Source organism: Rhinoderma darwinii, chromosome 12 (genome assembly GCF_050947455.1).
Source record: "Rhinoderma darwinii isolate aRhiDar2 chromosome 12, aRhiDar2.hap1, whole genome shotgun sequence".
NCBI classification, from domain to species: domain Eukaryota; kingdom Metazoa; phylum Chordata; class Amphibia; order Anura; family Rhinodermatidae; genus Rhinoderma; species Rhinoderma darwinii.
The window spans coordinates 41,035,047-41,050,421 of record NC_134698.1 but is presented as its reverse complement, the minus strand read 5'-3'; the positions used below and the strand labels follow the sequence as shown (position 1 = coordinate 41,050,421).

The 15,375-nt window shown below is 41.7% G+C and overlaps 1 protein-coding gene across 1 annotated transcript in view; it reads left to right on the top strand.

The window, feature by feature from the left end:
- The window catches only part of SCFD1 (sec1 family domain containing 1), a 141,744-nt gene that overhangs the window by 38,981 nt on the left and 87,388 nt on the right, over positions 1–15,375 (top strand). The window lies entirely within an intron of this gene.

Below are 15,375 nucleotides of genomic sequence, written 5' to 3'. Positions count from 1 at the left end.
ATGGAAGACCTACAAAATGACTGTCAATCAACATCAATCTGGGGCTCCATGCAAAATCTCACCTCGTGGGGTATCCTTGATCCTGAGGAAGGTGAGAGCTCAGCCGAAAACTACACGGGGGGAACTTGTTAATGATCTCAAGGCAGCTGGGACCACAGTCACCAAGAAAACCATTGGTAACACATTACGCCGTAATGGATTAAAATCCTGCAGTGCCCGCAAGGTCCCCCTGCTCAAGAAGGCACATGTACAGGCCCGTCTGAAGTTTGCAAATGAACATCTGGATGATTCTGAGAGTGATTGGGAGAAGGTGCTGTGGTCAGATGAGACTAAAATTGAGCTCTTTGGCATTAACTCAACTCGCCGTGTTTGGAGGAAGAGAAATGCTGCCTATGACCCAAAGAACACCGTCCCCACTGTCAAGCATGGAGGTGGAAACATTCTGTTTTGTGTGTGTTTCTCTGCTAAGGGCACAGGACTACTTCACCGCATCAATGGGAGAATGGATGGAGCCATGTACCGTCAAATCCTGAGTGACAACCTCCTTCCCTCTACCAGGACATTAAAAATGACTCGTGGCTGGGTCTTCCAGCACGACAATGACCCGAAACATACAGCCAAGGCAACAAAGGAGTGGCTCAAAAAGAAGCACATTAAGGTCATGGAGTGGCCTAGCCAGTCTCCAGACCTTAATCCCATCGAAAACTTATGGAGGGAGCTGAAGATCCGAGTTGCCAAGCGACATCCTCGAAATCTTAATGATTTACAGATGATCTGCAAAGAGGAGTGGGCCAAAATTCCATCTAACGTGTGCAAACCTCATCATCCACTACAAAAAACGTCTCACTGCTGTGCTTGCCAACAAGGGGTTTGCCACCAAGTATTAAGTCTGGTTTGCCAAAGGGATCAAATACTTATTTCTCTGTGCACAATGCAAATACATATATATAATTTTGACAATGTGATTTTCTTTTTATATAATCTATCTCTCACTGGTAAAATTAACCTAGCCTAAAAATTCTAGACTGTTCATGTCTTTGACAGTGGGCAAACTTACAAAATCAGCAAGGGATCAAATACTTATTTCCTTCACTGTATGTGTATGTATATAGTATAGCTAACCCTAGGACATATGATGCATGCAGGTTGTTGGTACCCAGATGCATAACTTTTGACATTTATCTACATTAAACTTAATTTGCCAAGTGGATGCCCAAACACTGTGTTCAAATCAGCTTGCAATTTCCATAGACTGAGCAATACTGCATAACTTGGTGTCATCTGCAAAAATAGAAATAGTGCTATTAATCCCATCCTCTATATCATTAATAAATAAGTTGAATAATAGTGTTCCCAACTCGGAACCCTGGGGTACACCACTTATAACCGGGGACCATTCATAAAAACAAATCTGGTTGGTTTGACAACTTCTGTCCTTAGCAAAACCGTGCTCGCTGTCACTTATAATACTATTTTTTTGTCACATAATCCTGTATATAGTCCCTCAATAGCTTCTCAAACATTTTCCCCACGATGGATGTTAAGCTTACTGGTCGATAAATACCCGGGGAAAACCTAAAGCCCTTTTTGAAAACAGGCACCACATTTGCCTTCCGTCAGTCCCTTGGCACTATACCAGTCACTAGAGATTCTCTGAATATTATGAAAAGGGGGACAGAAATAACTGAACTAAGCTCTTTAAGAATTCTAGGGTGTAATCCATCTGGTCCCGGGGCCTTGTGTACATTTATTTTATTTTATTTAGCTTGGACCCTATCTACATTCAGCCAATTCAGTATATCAACTGATATATTAACAGTACTGGCACCAGCTACATCAGCTGCTCTTTCTTCTGTTGTATTAACAGAGCTAAATAACCCATTTAGTATCTCTGCCTTCTCTTGATCCCCTGTGACCAACTCCCCATTACCACTATTTAGGGGTCCTACATGTTCAGACCTTGGCTTTTTTCCATTTGCATACGTGAAGATTTTTGGGATTTGTTTTACTATCATTGGCCACCTGCCTTTTATTTTGTATTTTTGCCGATTTTATTAAGCTCTTTATAATTTACAAAGGCTACAGCTGTACTCTCAGATTTGTGTTTTTCAAATGCCCTTTTTTTTGGTCATGTATTGCCCTTTTTACAGAAGGTGTAAGCCACGTGGGGTTTAATTTTAGTCGTTTATACTTGTTACCTATAGGAATAAATTTTGCAGTATAATTACCCAAAGTAGATTTGAAAATCTTCCATTTATCATTTGTACCATTATTTGACATTAGTTCTTCCCAGTCTATGTCCTGAATTGCAGCCCTCATCCTAGGGAAATTGGCTTTCTTAAATTTAAGTGTTTTTGCCCTCCCAGCCTGTGTTTGTTTTTTACAGTATAGGTAAAATATAACTATATTATGATCACTGTTACCGAGGTTTTCACGAAGATTGACATTCCCAACAAGCTCTTCATTATTAGAAATGACCAGATCCAACAGAGCTTCGCCTCTAGTCGGGTCTTCCACAAACTAGCCCATAAAATGTACCTGCAACAGGTTGAAGAAATGTCTCCCCTTTGCAGTTGAAGCCGAACCATGACCCCAAATAATATCCCGGTAATTAAAATCTCCCATTATCACTACAGTACCCGCCTGTGCAGCCCGCTCCATCTGTTTATATATTTGACCTTTCATCTCCTCAGTTTTATTGGGGGGGGGTCTATAGATTACACCAAAAGTAATTTTTTCAGTGTTTACCTCCCTTTGAAACCTTGTGAGTGGAATTACAATCTCCTCACAATCTTCACCCACTATTGTCTCTTTCACACTCGCCTTCATATCACTTCTCACATACAGACATACACCACTGCCTTTCCTATTCGCCCTGTCTTTCCGAAACAGCGTAAAACCCTGTAGATTTACAGCCGAGTCATGTGAAGAGTCTAGCCATGTTTCAGCAACACCAACTATATCTATATTTTCCTCCAGTACCAAGGCCTCCAACTCCCCCATTTTGCCTGCTAGACTTCTGGCATTTGTTGAACGTACACTTTAACTTGCCTTTCAATTTTTCACTTTCAGTATCAGAAATTTGATTATTTGACATTATTTGGGCATTTTTATTTTCATTGCTGTTTTGTAACAAAAGGATCTCCATATCCTGTTGTCTAGTCCCCTCCCCACAGTCTTATTTCTCCCCCTACCAATATAGTCTGACCCCTCTCTAACCTAATTACCCCTTTTATTTTATGCTACTCATTGGTAGTCATCATCACGCTAGTCCTGGTGATCCAGGTTGAAGGTCACCCGGACATGAGGCCTCATCCTCTCAGGTAGGAGTGTTTGTATCACTCCTATCTTGCCTGCACCATGTCTTAGTCTGAGAAACCTGCCTCCAAACTTGGTGTGGTGGAGCCTAGCGTGTTTCCCAACCCAGTAAGTATTTTGGTTATGGGGATTGGTTACTTAACTATTTCCCTCCTTATTGTTTCAGTGTGAGACATCTAGGGAGCCTAAGAGAGAACCCCGATCTCATAAATCTGCCATCTGTCATAAACTATCATTTAATAACAAAAAGCCCCTATGCCATTCCTGCACAGAGAATATCAGGGAGGAGCAACCATCATTTACGGAAGAGATTAAAGATGCTCTGTCACCACATTATAAGTGCCCTATCTCCTACATAATGTGATCGGCGCTGTAATGTAGGTAACAGCAGTGTTTTGTTTGTTTTTCTAAAAAAAAAATCTATTTTCACCATTCTAACCTATTTTAGCTTTATACTAATGACTTTCTTAATAGACAACTGGGCGTGTTTTTACTTATGACCAAGTGGGCGTTGTGGAGAGAAGTGTATGACGCTGACCAATCAGCGTCATACACGTCTCTCCATTCATTTACTTTGCACATAGTGATCCTGCGTTGTTCACTATGTGCAGCCACATCGAGATCATGCTGTGCTGTCATTTACAGCGAAATCTCGCGAGATTACGCTTGCTGTGCTTGAAGTCCCACACAAACGTTACCGAAGTGTCGGGATTGTGAATAGACATCCCGTCCTGGTTGGACGCGATGTCTATTTACTGTCAAGACACTTCAGTAACGTTAATGCACCAGTATCTAGTGAAGACTATAACTACGGATGCAAGCAAAAAGGGGTCGGGTGCAGCACTAGAGCGAGGATCTTCTAAGGGAGTTTGGCCAAAACAAATAAGTAATCACTCGTCAAATTTCAGGGAATTCAGAGCAATCCTGGAATCCCTGAAGGTAACAGAACATCTTGTCCAACATTCTCACGTGATGACAATTGCATACCTGAGACATCAGGGAGGTACCAGACAGAAAAACCTGCAGATCCTAGCGGGACAAATATTTTCTTGTGCAGAGCCACGGCTGTTCTCCCCTTCTGCTCTCCACCTCAAAGGTTCCTCCAACATCCTGGCAGATTTATGAAGTCGAAAGAACTTAGATCCAACTGAGTGGTGCCTAAAACAGGAAGTCTATCTCCACATAACCCAAAAATGGGGATCTCCGGAAGTGGACTTATTTGCAAACCAGAAAAACTCAAAAGCTCCTCTATTTTTTTTCCCTCCTAAATCCAAGGGAAAAGAGTTTAGGGGCGGATGCATTGGTTCATAATTGGAAATTCCAACTTGCTTATATTTTTCCTCCGATTCCCTTAATACCAAAGAGTTTACAGGCTAGGGAAAACAAAGGTGATCTTAATTGCCCCCTCTGGCCAAAAAGGGCTTGGTTTGGACTGTTAAACAGTCTAAAACTAGCGAAACCATGGATACTACCAATATGACAGGATCTCCTACACCAGGGACCAATCCTATATACAGACCCTCAAAATCTTCAACTAGCAGCCCGGCTTGGAAGCCGCCATCCTAAAATAAAAAAGTTTTATCTGAATCCATAATAAAGTTTCTTTCCTGGTGTGGGAATGAAAAACCAAATATTCTTCATCCCAACATAGCAACAATTCTGGATTTCCTACAAGCAGGTCTTGAGAAGGGTTTAAAACCAAATATGCTAAGAGTACAGATATCTGCACTAAGTTCATATTTCGATCAGGATCTTGCTTCCCACAGATGCATCAAAAGATTTTTCGTAAGAGCCTACGTGCTATCTTTAAAATAATAAGATTTTAGTTCCCACCTGGGGCCTAAATATTGTGTTAAATGGACTAACTTTAACTCCATTTGAACCTCCTACTGAAATTAGGAGACTATCAAGGAAAACAGCTCTTCTAGTGGCCATTACTACAGCATGCAGAGTAGGTGAAATTCGAGCCCTTTCCATAAGAAAGCCACATCTGAAAGTTATGGAAGACATAATCATTTTTCGTCCAGACCCCCACCTTTCTACCAAAAGGGGTATCAGAATTTCACATGTCCCAGGACGTTGTACTTCCATCTTTCTGTCAAAATCTTAAAAATAAAAAGGAAGTTCCAGATATACGCAAAACTGTACTTAAATACTTAGAATTGACAGATTCTTGGAGGACAGATCAATTTTTAATTTTTTTGTCCAGTTCTGGGAGTCAAATAAGAGCAAAAAAAGCTTTCAAAACTACTATCGCAAATTGGATTAAGAAAGCAATCATAGAAATGTATCTGATCCAAAATCTTAATCCCCAAGAAATTCTAAAAGCTCACTCCACCAGAGCAATGTCCGTATCTTGTTCGGAAAGAGGTGATGCTACCTTGGACCAGATCTGCAAAGCAGCTACTTGGAATTCCGTCCATACATTCATTAACAACTAAAGACTTAATTTGCCTTCCGTTAACCCCTTAGCGCACCAGGACGCACCGGTACGTCCTGCATTGAAGTGCTTTAAGGCACAGGGACGTACCGGCGCGTCCTGGCTAAAAACTGTCACCCTGTCAAAGGACAAGGTGACAGAACTGTGCCGTCAACTGTTTATGACAGTTGACCGGCACAGTAAGAAGGCAGGGGACCATTCACAGCGGTCTCCTGCCGGCGATCGCTGTGATTGGTCCGTCAAAGCAGACTGACCAATCACAGCTCCACGACGTGTGTTTCTGAGCCAGCGCTATCACCTCTTGTAATCAGATGTCCGACGCCCCTCTGCAACGGCCAGGACCGGAGCTAGGCTCCGATCCGGCCGATTAACCCCTTCGATGCATCGATCAACGTGATCGATGCATCGAAGTGTCTTGTAGCCGGTCGGCAACCACGATGGTTGCTGCGGGTGTCAGCTGTCATCGTCACAGCTGACATCGTGCCCTAACGGCCAGGACCGGAGCCAGGCTCCGATCCGGCCGATTAACCCCTTAGATGCAGCTATCGCTGCATCTAAGTGATTAGATCGTACCCTATGGTTGCTAATGACAACCATCGGCACCCGCGGGTGTTCCGATGGTTGCTATGGCAACCATAGCCTAACAATCGCTTCCTAGTACGGAAGCCTATTAGGCCCCGCTGGGAGGCGAAGCCTAATAGGCTTGCTGTCAGTGAATAGCTGACAGCTCTAATACACTGCACTATGTAGGTAGTGCAGTGTATTAGAATAGCGATCAGGGCTTCATGCCTTCAAATTCCCTAGTGGGACAAAAAAAAAAGTTAAAACAAGTTAATAAAAATTTTGTAAAAAAGTAAAAAAAAATAAGTTTCATGTTAAAAAACACTATAACAGCCTTTTTTCCTATGATAAGTCTTTTATTGTAGGAAAAAACATAAAAAAAAGTACACATATGTGGTATCCCCGCGTCCGTAACGACCCAAACTATAAAAATATCACGCTATTTTACTCGTACGGTGAACACCGTAAAAATTTTTAAGAAAAAACTATTCCAGAATCGCTGTTTGTTAGTCACTACCCCTCGCAAAACAGAATAAAAAAAGGGATCTAAAAGTTGCATGTACCCCAAAATTATACCATTAAAAAACGCAGCCCGTCCCGCAAAAAACAAGCTCTCCCACCGCTTTTTTGACGGAAAAATAAAAAAGTTACGGCTCTCAGAATATGGTGACACCAAAAATAAATTATTTGAAACAAAAGTGATTTTTATCGTGCAGACGCTTCAAAGCATAAAAAAAACGATATACATCTGGTATCACCGTAATCGTACCGACCCGCAGAATAATGTAAAATTGTCATTCATAGCGCATGGCGAACGCCGTAAAAAAAATAAATAATAAAAAACATCAGAATTGCAGGTTTTTGGTCACCTTGCTTGCCAAAAAAATGAAATACTAAGTGATCAAAAAAATCGCATGTACCCCAAAATGGTACCAATGCAATCTACAGATTGTCCTGCAACAAATAAGCCCTCACCCAGCTCCGGTGGAGAAAAAATAAAGACGTTTTGGCTCTCAGAATATGGCGATGCAAAATGTGCAAAGTGTCCAAAAGCGGATAAGATCGGGCGCCATTTATCAGTGCGACACCGGCCACATATCTGTGGATAATTATTTATTTACCCCATTATTATACTCTCTTATTATACCCCTGATGTTCTCCGCACAGCTTACATATGCCCCCACATCATAACTGAAATACCAGCAAAACCCCAAACAAAACAACTAGCGAGCAAAATCCACGCTCCAAAAGCCAAATGGTGCGCCCTGCAGCGTGCCCAAGCAGCAGTGTACGTCCACATATATGGCATCGCCATACCCGGGAGAACCAGCTTAACAGTTTGAGGTATTTGTCTTCAGTGGCACGAACTGGGCACAAAATATTGTGCACTAAAATGGCACATACCTGTGGAAATTTGCAATTTTCACTTTGCACCATCCACTGAGCATTCATTTCTAATAGAGAAAAAAAACCTGTGTGGTCAAAATGCCTTGAGGGGTGCAGTTTCCAAAATGGGAGTCACTACTTGGGGGTTTGTTTTACTATTTGACCTCGGAGCCCTGCCGTTGTGGGCTAATGCTGCGAAAATAGGTCTCACATGCGCCTTTCACTCCTAAGCCCTGTCATATGTCCAGGCAAATGATAAATGCCTTGAGGGGTTTAGTTTACAAAATGGGGTCACTTCTCATGGTTTTACATTCTACTCTGGTACCTAAGAACGCTCTGCAAATGCGACATGGCGCCCCTACACCAGTCCAGCAAAATCTGTGCTCTAAAAGCCACATGGCACTCCTTCCATTTTGAGCTCTGCCATGTGCCCAAACAGCAGTTTAGGGCCACACATGGGGTATTGCCGTACTGTGGTGTTTTTTCTCCTAAAAATTGGGTGCAAAACGACATATTTTTGGAAAAAAAAAATAATTTTTCATTTTCACTGCCTCATTCTAATACAATCTATGAAACGCCTGTGGGATCAAAATGCTCAGTACACCCCTAGATGATTACCCTGAGGGGTAAAGTTTCCAAAATGGAGTCACTTCTCAGGAGTTTCTACTGTACGGGTATTTCAGGGGCTCTGCAAATGCAACATGGTGCCCAAAAAACAATCAACCAAAATCTACATGCCAAGTAGCACTACTGCCATTCTGAGCCCTGCGGTGTATCCAAGCAGCAGTTTATAACCACATATGGGGTATTGCCGTACTCGGGAGAAATTGCTTTACAATTGTTGGGGCGCTTTTTCTCCTTTATTCCTTGTGAAAATGAAAATTCAACATTTTAGTGGAAAGAATGTAGATTTTCATTTTCACTGCATAATCCCAATAATTCAGCAAAAAAACTGTGGGGTCAAAATGCTCACTGTACCGCTAGATAAATTCCATGAGGGGTATAGTTTCCCAAATGGGGTCACTTTTGCCGGGTTTGTACTATTTTGGCCCCTCAGTGGCTTTGCAAATAGGACATGGGGCCGCAAACCATTCCAGCAAAACTTGAGCTCCAAAAGTCAAATGGCGCTCCGTCCTTTCTAACTTCCGCCATGTGTCCAAACAGCAGTTTATTACCACATATGGGGTATTGCTGTGCTCAGAAGAGTTTGCTTTACAAATATTGGGATGTTTTTTCTCCTTTATCTGTTGTAAAAATGAAAGAATCTGAGCTAAAACAACATTTTATTAGAAAAAAATTTAGATTTTCAATTTCACGGCATAATTCCCATAAATTCAGCAAAACCCGTGTAGGGTCAAAATGCACACTATACCCCTAGAAAAATTCCTTGAGGGGTGTAGTTTCCAAAATGGGGTCACTTTTGGGGAGTTTCCACTGTTATGGTCCCTCCAGGGCTTTGCAAACACAACATGGCACCGAAAACCATTCCAGCAAAATCTGTGCTCCAAAATCCAAATTGCCCTCGTTCCATTCTGAGCCCTGCCGTGGGTCCAAACAGCAGTTTATTACCACATATGGGGTATTGCCGTAATCGGGAGACATTGCTTTACAAATGTTGGGGTGATTTTTCTTCTTTTTTCCTTGTAAAAACTAAAACATTGTATGTTTTTTCAGAAAAAAAGTAGATTTTCATTTTCACAGACCAGTTCCAATAAATTTAGCAAAAAACCTGTGGGCTAGAAATGCTAACTATACCTCTTGAAAAATTCCTTGAGGGGTGTAGTTTCCAAAATGGGGTCACTTTTGGGGGGTTTCCACTGTTTTGGCACACAAGACCTCTTCAAACCTGACATGCTGCCTAAAATATATTCTAATAAAATAGAGGCCCCAAAATCCACTGGCTGCTCCTTTGCTTCTGAGGCCGGTATTTCAGTCCATTACCGCACTAGGGCCACATGTGTGATATTTCTAAAAATTGCAGAATCTGGGCAATAAATATTGAGTTACATTTCTCGGGTAAAACCTTCTGTGTTACAGAAAAAACTGTATTACAAATGAATTTCGTAAAAAAAAATTGAAATTTGTAAATTTCAACTCTACTTTGCTTTATTTCCTGTGAAATGCCTAAAGGGTTAAAATAATTTCTGAATGTGGTTTTGAATACTTTGAGGAGTGCAGTTTTTAAAATGGGGTGTTTTATAGGGGGTTTCTAATATATAAGGCCCTCAAAGCCACTTCAGAACTGAACTGGTCCCTGAAAAAATAGCCTTTTGAAATTTTCTTGAAATGTTAAATACTTTTATGTCAAAAAAGACAAAAGTATAATAGGTATGATACCTTTATTGGCTAACCATAAAAGTTCTATATGCAGCTTTCAGAGCACAGAGGCCCCTTCTTCAGGCAGTTTACAAATGAATGACTTAGAAAAAAGCGCAACATTTAGACGTTACACAAAGACAATTAGTACATGAGGTGATACATCATTAAGATAAGCCGGGGCAATAAAACTGAGGTTATAGGGGTGATGACTTAGGAGTTAAGGCATCTGGAGTCAGTCTGATGGGGGACGTGACGTGTGTCCATGTAGTGGCTCATAAATCCTGGTGTTAGATTGAGGTCGTGTGTCAATGACTGGAATTTTATCATCATCTTGAATTCCCAAATTTTTCTTTCTCTGTTGTTTTTAAAATGACCCTTCAGAATGAGTACCTTTAAATCTGCCAAATTGTGGTCTGGTCCAGAGAAGTGTTTTCCCACGGGTGTATCCACCTCCTGTTTTATTGTATGTCTGTGAAGATTCATCCTGGTTTGTAGTTTTTGTATTGTTTCTCCAAATGCGAGAAATTGCAGCTAAAGTTCTAAGCCTTGTAAGGTCATAGAAAAATAAAAGCACGTTCAAAAAACGATGCAAACATAAAGTAGACATATAGGAAATGTTAACTAGTAAATATTTTGTGCGGTATTACGATCTGTTTTACAAGCAGATACATTACAATTTAGAAAAATGCAGATTTTTGCAAATTTTCTCTAAATTTTGGTGTTTTTTACAAATAAATATTGAATTTAACGACGACATTTTTTCAGTATCATAGTACAGCATGTCACGAGAAAACAATCTCAGAATCGCTTGGATAGGCAAAAGCATTCTGGAGTTATTACCACATAAAGTGACACATGTCAGATTTGCAAAAATCGGCTGTGGCCACAAGGCTAAAATAGGTTGTGTCCTTAAGGGGTTAAAGATCTTTCCTTTGGCAGGAAGGTTCTTCACGCCATAGTCTCTCTCTCCGCCCCCCCCGCATAATAAGTTTTCGGTTGTTACCCTCCATGACAGCACCACAGGAGAGTTGAGTGAGAAAATAGAATTAGACTTGCTGGTAATTCGGTTTCTATGAAACCGTCCATGACCGCTGTGTCCCCCCCCCATGTTATTTTTTTTATAAGTGATCAATGTGATTATGAAAGAATGAGTATGTTGAATCACTATGCCATATGGTAATTTGAAATACACTGAGGGAGGCGGTGAGGGGCTATTTAACATCTTGTGGTGGTTCCTGTCCCAATTAGAGGCGGAGCCCTTACCACCTGTGGTGCTGTCATGGAGGGTTTCCTAGAAACCAAATTACCAATTAGTCTAATTCTATTTTCCAGAGTCCGCTGGACTTCTGCCATATACTGGCGTTTCAGGCATCTTATTGGTCCTCGATGCCCGCCCAATTTTTTTTTCACCTCAATGCCCGCCCTATAAACTTCTTGTTAGAGGCTGTGTAAACCTTTGAAAGGGATTTTTTTTTATAAAAATCTGATTGGTGCAACTTATTTTCAGCAAAAACAAAACATTTGCGATACAGCATCGCAATACATGCAAAACTCCCCCCTCCCCCTTCTTCCATAGTATGCATGCTCATGAATACATAACATCACATAAATCAGTATCAAATACATAATATATCATCTACAAATCCAGTGCACATTTGAAAAAGAATTAACAAAATCCCCCCAAGGCCAATCAGAGTACTCTACACCTCATATATTATCTACCTGTCTATCGTGGTCTAGACTGCAGCCCAGCAGCAACATCTGACGATGAACTCAGGCCCCTGCTTTCCACCCATGGAGACCATATTTTATCATATGTATGCTTAACATTCCTAGCTGTGTAAATGTTTTTCCATGCGTGTTAACCACGTGACTTTGTTACAGAATGCCGATAACGTAGGTGGTTTATCATCCAGCCAATGTTGTGCAATAAGCTTCCTAGCCACATACAACATACGAGCAACAGCCAGATTAACATGCTCAGAAATAGAAATATCTTCCACATACCCTAGGACACATAAAAACGGAGTAAAATCCACCAACAGCTTATAGATAGAAGAGATAGTGTCAACTACCTCAGACCAGAACTGTCGCAGCTGCACACATTGCCACATCATGTGTATCAATGTGCCAGGTTCCCCACCACTCCAAGGACAGTCGGAGTCCCTGACCCCAATTTTAGTCAGAAATTCCGGCGTTCTATACACCCAATGTACCAAAAACAGATGAGATACGATGTGCCTCATTCATAGAAAGTTTAGGTATCCGTGACAATATATCTCCCCACTGACTTTCTTCTATGGGCCCAAGACCTCTCTCCCATTTACTCCTCAATATGGAAGGTGAATCAAAAAGTAACGGAGAGAGCGGGCAGCCCTGCCGTGTACCTCTACCCAACGGAAATGCAGTCTGGGTCATAAAGTTATTTACTCTAATTCTAGCCACAGGTCTATTTACTCTAATTCTAGCCACAGGTCCATCATATATCATTCGAATCCAGGAAATAAACGAGTCCCCAAAGCCCATTTTCTGAAGCACTGCCCATAAGTATGCCCATTCCACACTATCGAAGGCCTTCGCTGCATCCAGAGAGCAAAGTACCCTCCTACCTGAGTTGTCAGCTGGGAGTTGCAAGTTCAAAAATAACCATCTAAGGTTAATAGCTGTAGATTTATTGGGCATAAAGTCAGTTTGATCACGGTGTATTATTGACGTGATAATCCTGGAAAGGCGCACAGCTATAGCCTTAGCAATAAATTTAATGTCCACAGGCAACAAAGATATTGGTCTATAAGAGTCTGCCAACAAAGGATCTGTACCAGGTTTCAAAAGAACCACTATCACTGCCTCTCTCATAGGGTCACGTAGAGACCCTGGTCTCTAACAGCTGACGTAAAAACATCCAAAAGATGCGGCAGGAGTATGTCACCGAATTTTTAAAAAATTTCCACCGGCAGGCCATCCGATCCCAGAGCCTTGCCATTAGCTAAAGACGCCACTGCCTCCTGCAACTCTTCCAAGGTTAAAGGAGTCTCGAAAAATTCTTTATCGCTAGAAGCTAAACATGGCAATGATATAACCGATAAATATGTATCTAATTGTGTCTCAGACACATGAACATGCGAACTGTATAAAGATTTAAATACCTCCGCTATCTCTGCATTAGCATATACCAGAACCCCATTAGCATTCTGTAACGTTGCAATATATGTTTGACCATACTGCGCCCTTGCCACCATTGCAAGCATATGTCCCTCCTTCTCCCCTTCTGCATAAGAGCGCTGTTTCTGAAACATCCTCTTATTTGCCGCCATCTCTAGTAGAACCAAAATGCATTCAACCCCCACAGCGTTCTACTAGTTGTAGGACCTTGAGATATTGAGATAACCAGTAACAGGGGAGAGTGGTCAGAAAGCGCCCTAGGTAGATAATCAATATGCACCACCGCGCTGGCTATAGTTTCAGGGCCTAAGCCAAGGTCTATACGGGACAAGCTGTTATGGGAGCTAGAAAAGCAGAAATACTGCTTATGGTGCGTATGTTTCAATCTCCATAGATCCAGCAGCTGTACCTCCTGAAAAAGACCCAAAAGCTGTTAAAGGACCATCCACATTTGCGCCATCATTGTTAAGTTTATCCCAATAAGGATGTACATAGTTATTAAAATCTCCCAGCAAGACAAATGGTACACCCGGCCTAGCGCCAGTAAAATTCAGAACCTTTCTAAGCACATCATAATTAAAGGGAGGTGGAATATAAAATACAACAAGAATATATTGTATAGAATATATAGTGCAATGAAGACCGACATATCTCCCCTCATCATCAATATCAACCTATCAACCTGAAGACACGAGAATGGGATCAGACAATGTATCATCAGGCTGACACTCCTCTAATAACTGGTGTGAACAGAATGATATTCATGGCTCATCCATGCACGGTGTATAGTTGATATTCTATCCCTGGAGAGATGCATTTCTTGCAGACATAGTATAGCAGGAAAATGAGGCTTAAAGAGGCTCTGTCACCAGATTTTGCAACCCCTATCTGCTATTGCAGCAGATAGGCGCTGCAATGTAGATTACAGTAACGTTTTTATTTTTAAAAAACGAGCATTTTTGGCCAAGTTATGACCATTTTTGTAGTTATGCAAATGAGGCTTGCAAAAGTCCAAGTGGGTGTGTTTAAAAGTAAAAGTCCAAGTGGGCGTGTATTATGTGCGTACATCGGGGCGTTTTTAATACTTACACTAGCTGAGCGCTCTGAAGAGAAGTAACATCCTCTTCTCTTCAGAACGCCCAGCTTGTGACAGTGCAGATCTGTGACGTCACTCACAGGTCCTGCATCATGACGGCCACATCGGCACCAGAGGCTACAGTTGATTCTGCAGCAGCATCAGCGTTTGCAGGTAAGATCGACTTACCTGCAAACGCTGATGCTGCTGCAGAATCAACTGTAGCCTCTGGTGCCGATGTGGCCGTCACGATGCAGGACCTGTGAGTGACGTCACAGATCTGCACTGTCAGAAGTTGGGCGTTCTGAAGAGAAGAGGATGTTACTTCTCTTCAGAGCGCTCAGCTAGTGAAAGTATTAAAAACGCCCCGATGTACGCACATAATACACGCCCACTTGGACTTTTACTTTTAAACACACCCACTTGGACTTTTGCAAGCCTCATTTGCATAACTACAAAAATGGTCATAACTTGGCCAAAAATGCTCGTTTTTTAAAAATAAAAACGTTACTGTAATCTACATTGCAGCGCCTATCTGCTGCAATAGCAGATAGGGGTTGCAAAATCTGGTGACAGAGCCTCTTTAACATAGTCAAATATAGCTGTACGCCTAGTACGTTCCCCAAGTCCCCGCACATTCCAGAATACAATCTTAATATTAAGAGCCATAAGGTTTACACACATGAGGAAAACAGTATTTTCATACAATTACATTACATGCATTGTAATCAGAACACAGATGTATACTCTGGAAGAACCCCCAAAAAAATCACCCCCACCCCCCATACCAACATAACCCACACATGCCAAAAGACTTGCTTTAGCCAAAGCAAGTTAGGGCACCAGTCGTCCTTGAACCTGGACAACATGTTTCAGACAACGGAACAGTCAGCGTCCTGTAACCACTCGTAGATTCAAGGGAAGTTCTATCAAATCAACAGCAAAGGAGCATGTGTGTTTCGGAGCAACCAGCTCCCTGGAAAGAACAAACCCGCAAATAGATCGAAGCCGTTCCACCATCTTTCCATCTGCATCACGAATACGGCACTCACTGCGATCCAGCCACCTCACAGCATCCTTAGAATTTTCAAAAAAGTGCGTTTCCCCCAAGGCG